Consider the following 6,000-nt stretch of genomic DNA (forward strand, 5'->3'; position numbering starts at 1 on the left):
ATACTGCTCCTATGTACAAGAATATAACTGCTATAATACTGCCCCCTATGTACAAGAATATAACTACTATAATACTGCCCCCTATGTACAAGACTATAACTACTATAATACTGCTCACTATGTACAAGAATATAACTACTATAATTCTGCTCCTATATACAAGAATATAACTACTATAATACTGCTCCTATATACAAGAATATAACTACTATAATACTGCTCCCTATGTACAAGAATATAACTACTATAATACTGCTCCTATGTACAAGAATATAACTACTATAATACTGCTTCTATGTACAAGAATATAACTACTACAATACTACTCCTATGTACAAGAATATAACTACTATAATACTGCTTCTATGTACAAGAATATAACTACTACAATACTACTCCTATGTACAAGAATATAACTACTATAATACTGCCCCCTATGTACAAGAATATAACTACTATAATACTGCCCCTATGTATGAGAATATAACTACTATAATACTGTTGCTATATTCAAGAATATAACTACTATAATACTGCCCCTATATACAAGAATATAACTACTATAATACTGCTCCTATGTACAAGAATATAACTACTATAATACTGCTCACTATGTACAAGAATATAACTACTATAATACTGCTCCTATGTACAAGAATATAACTACTATAATACTGCCTCCTATGTACAAGAATATAACTTCTATAATACTGCTCACTATGTACAAGAATATAACTACTATAATACTGCTCCTATGTACAAGAATATAACTATTATAATACTGCCCCCTATGTACAAGAATATAACTACTATAATACTGCTCCTATGTACAAGAATATAACTGCTATAATACTGCCCCTTATGTACAAGAATATAACTACTATAATACTGCCCCCTATGTACAAGACTATAACTACTATAATACTGCTCACTATGTACAAGAATATAACTACTATAATTCTGCTCCTATATACAAGAATATAACTACTATAATACTGCTCCTATATACAAGAATATAACTACTATAATACTGCTCCCTATGTACAAGAATATAACTACTATAATACTGCTCCTATGTACAAGAATATAACTACTATAATACTGCTCCTATGTTCAAGAATATAACTACTACAATACTACTCCTATGTACAAGAATATAACTACTATAATACTGCTTCTATGTGCAAGAATATAACTACTACAATACTACTCCTATGTACAAGAATATAACTACTATAATACTGCTCCTATGTACAAGAATATAACTACTATAATACTGCTTCTATGTACAAGAATATAACTACTATAATACTGCCCCCTATGTACAAGAATATAACCACTATAATACTGCTTCTATGTACAAGAATATAACTACTACAATACTACTCCTATGTACAAGAATATAGCTACTATAATACTGCTCCTATGTACAAGAATATAATTACTATAATACTGCTCCTATGTACAAGAATATAACTACTACAATACTACTCCTATGTACAAGAATATAACTACTATAATACTGCTTCTATGTACAAGAATATAACTACTACAATACTACTCCTATGTACAAGAATATAACTACTATAATACTGCTCCTATATACAAGAATATAACTACTATAATACTGCTCCTATGTACAAGAATATAAATACTATAATACTGCCCCCTATGTACAAGAATATAGCTACTATAATATTGCCCCAATGTACAAGAATATAAGTATTATAATACGCTCCTATGTACATGAATATAACTACTATAATACTGCCCCTATGTACAAGAATATAATAACTATAATACTGCCCCCTATGTACAAGAATATAACTACTATAATACTGCCCCTATGTACAAGAATATAACTACTATAATACTGCCCCCTATGTACAAGAATATAACTACTATAATACTGCCTCCTATGTACAAGAATATAACTACTATAATACTGCTCCTATGTACAAGAATATAACTACTATAATACTGCCCCCTATGTACAAGAATATAACTACTATAATACTGCCTCCTATGTACAAGAATATAACTACTATAATACTGCTCCTATGTACAAGAATATAACTACTATAATACTGCTCCTATGTACATGAATATAACTACTATAATACTGCTCCTATGTACAAGAATATAACTACTATAATACTGCTCCTATGTACAAGAATATAACTACTATAATACTGCTCCTATGTACATGAATATAACTACTATAATACTGCCCCTATGTACAAGAATATAACTACTATAATACTGCTCCTATGTACAAGAATATAACTACTATAATACTGCCTCCTATGTACAAGAATATAACTACTATAATACTGCTCCTATGTACATGAATATAACTACTATAATACTGCCCCTATGTACAAGAATATAACTACTATAATACTGCCCCCTATGTACAAGAATATAACTACTATAATACTGCCCCCTATGTACAAGAATATAACTACTATAATACTGCCCCTATGTACAAGAATATAACTACTATAATACTGCTCCTATGTACATGAATATAACTACTATAATACTGCCCCTATGTACAAGAATATAATTACTATAATACTGCCCCCTATGTACAAGAATATAACTACTATAATACAGCTTCTATGTACAAGAATATAACTACTACAATACTACTCCTATGTACAAGAATATATATACTATAAAACTGCTATATAACTGCCATAATTCTGTGGCCTACTGTTTGGCGCTGTCCTGTACACAGATGATGGATGTCCCCTACCCTCGGTGGTGATGGGGTTATTCACAGAGTGTACAGTAGGATGCACATTTCCAGGTGGATCACTGTGAAATTATAATAGTGGCGCTGTTGATGCTGGTGCGGTGTCATTGATAGGACATGCCGGAGCAGAGATAAAGTTGCTGTGAGATGAATCTCAGTGATTATATGTCCCTTCTGGGGGCGGGCGGTAAACAGTTGGGTACACGGTGAGATATGGACTATGTGGAGCATGTGCTCACATGTAACCACTGCTCAACTCTCAGTGACCCAGATGGCTTCTCATGTACGGGACATTCCACAGATTCGGCAGCATTCACCATGAAGAAGAATGTCTGATAACAATGCACCAATGGATAAAGCCGCACACAACGAGGACAGCAGCACCTATTCATTGCATTCATACACCGACGGGCCCATACGTGCAGTACTAATAGTTTTCTGAGACTATGTCATACATTTTAGGCTTAGATACACAGCTAGCATACAGTACACAGGTAGCCATGCCCGAGCTGCTGCTTCACATCGCCCCGGCACTTTAGAGGGAAATGTGTCCCAGACCCAATGTGCTGCCCAGAGTGGGGTGCATCACACTCCCGTGTAGGCCACAGGCCTCCATCGGCTCCAGGCCTCCATCTACCGGAGCCGTCGCACATAGCTCACATGACACGCAATTAGTATTAACCAATAACAGTTTACTGGGCAGTTCAAGTTCATCATATTGCAACACGCAATATCGGACACAACACTTCTTGTTCCTTGTTACCTTAACACACTACTAGTAATGAGCGAATGTGCTCGCCACTGCTCGGTACTCGCCCGAGCATCACGGTGCTCGACGAGCTCGGCGCTCGGTGAGTATTTCCGGGTTGCTCAGGCGGGAACTCGCGTCTCCTCCCTTCATGTTTGGCGCTCTTTAGAGAGCCAATGAACATGCAGGGACTGCCTGCCATGCGCTGTAATGCCGCAGCCATGTTGGTTGTGGCATTACAGTGATTGGCTGGCTGCACAGCATCATCAGGTCTATATAAGACCCTGCGCCGCCATGCTCGTCACAGCCTACCCCGGAAACAGGCAGAGTAGGGGGAGCTGCTGTTGAGCTAGGGAGAGATTTGCTTGTTTATAGTTAGTAAAAGTATTCCACAACATATATATATATATATATATGTGGCGCCCCTGAGGGTTCGACCGCCACAGGGATGCTGCACTTCTCTAATGGAGTGTGGTGTTCCTCCTCTGAGGTAAGAACAATGTGATGGTCAGGACCCAACCTCCACATCCAACACCACACTTCTCCCACCAGAGGGGGCTAGAAGGCACTAGGTGCTGCCCCTACTGGAATTGGGAGACTGGGGAACCAAAAGATAGGGGAACCAATTAGTGGGTGAGGGTGGAGGATTCACATTTTAGTGACACATTAAATTTGATATTTAATACACAGCCATCTTGGTTCTGGGTTCTTTGATCGTGATCTCCCTCCCTGAGCGTGGATCCTGTGTGGACCTGCAGTGGATGGAGTCACAGCCCTCGTACCCTGGCCTTGGGTCGAGGGGCAGGTTGTAGATAATGTATGTCTCAACAAGGTCAAGGACCATGACCAAGAAGGCCTGGAGCTTAGGAGTGTAGCTCCACCGCAAATGGATCCCAGGGAGGATGCAGACGGAGCGGTATACGCCACCTGTCCTCGCCAACCTGATCTACTCAGAGGGATTCCGGCTGCAAGAGGGGTACCGGCCCCCGATACCTGACCTTGCTACTCCACGTCCTGGTCAGGGAAGCCCGGTAGGCCCTGAGGATCCCACCGGGTAACGGAAAGAGTGGAGCTGCCACCCGTACCCTTTTTCTGAGTGAAGTTCAGAGGGAGACCCGGCCTATCTACACACACACAGGAAAGGACCCGGTCTGAAGTCTAGGAACACTCTGTTGCAGGGCCCTGATTTAACACTGGACTTACTCGGAGGTTGTCGGACCCCGTCTTTGATGACCGCAGAACTCCGTTAGGAGCAGGGAGACGCCTTCCTACTGCCATCTCTTTCGTGAGTAAAACCCCTGGAAGTTAACCCCTATGGCCTCCGGACTCTTATTCTGCACTACACCGCACTACGCAGCACCAGACCTCCTAGACTACTACCCCCTCCATCCTGTCCCTCTGCCCTGAGGCCCTGCTCCGCCTGTGGGGAGTAGTAACAACGACGGCTGCGATAATACCCGGCCTCAGCAGACTGCAGCCGCGCTGGTGGCCTTCACCAGGTACCACAGGTGGCGTAGTCGAGATCAGCCACTCAACCCGGATAAGCCCATACCATCTCTTTTTTTAGTGTGACGGCCCTGGGCACGGAGTGGGTCCGGGCCACGGCTGCACCCCATCTACATCAAAGGACCCGACTCCGAGTCCCCCATCTCCCAGGGTAGGGCTTACAGTAGGCGCGAGTGAGTCACACATATATATATATATATATATATATATATATATATATATCTGAACTAACAGTCCTTCTGAGGACTAATCCAGCTGCATATATTACTGGTGATAGCAGGAGTTAGGCAGGCAGTGTATGTGGCAGACTGCAGTGCATATAGTGCAAGAGGGTCCATAGCACGTTCCTGCTGCTGCTGTTCTTACAGATATTTGAAAACATAGCCCCATATATCAGGGGACAGGGCCAATTTTTTTTTATCTTAATCCTGGTTATTTGGTTAAAAAGCAATACAGAGTACACATTTTTTCTGCTCCATTTGCTTGTTAGCACTGAAGAATACAGCCAGATCTTTTCCATATTACAGCAATAAAAATCCAGAAATTTGAACTGAACATGGAAAATATTGGCTTACATTTGTATTTTTTTGCAGCGTGTCGGTCAAGCTATTCACACTAAGTCTCTGAGAAGAATAGTATTACTAAAGTACAGGCCTGCTATTTAAAACCGTGGTCCTCTGTCAGACGTATCACATATAACAGCTTTCCAAAATCAGCCATTTCTGCCTTCCATTTCATTGCAGTGTGTCGGTCAAGCTATTCACACTAGGTCTCTGTGAAGAATAGTGTTAGTAAATTACAGGCCTGCTATTTAAAACCATGGTCCTCTGTCAAAAGTATCTCACTTATAACTGCGTTCCAAAATCAGCCATTTCTGCCTTCCATTTGTTGCAGTGTGTTGGTCAAGCTATTCACACTAGGTCTCTGTGAAGATTAATATTACTAAATTACAGGCCTGTTATTTAAATCGGTGGTTCTCTGTCAG

The sequence above is a fragment of the Phyllobates terribilis genome, unplaced genomic scaffold (assembly GCF_046119375.1).
Source record: "Phyllobates terribilis strain yellow unplaced genomic scaffold, ASM4611937v1 Scaffold_7__3_contigs__length_470593459, whole genome shotgun sequence".
NCBI lineage: Eukaryota > Metazoa > Chordata > Amphibia > Anura > Dendrobatidae > Phyllobates > Phyllobates terribilis.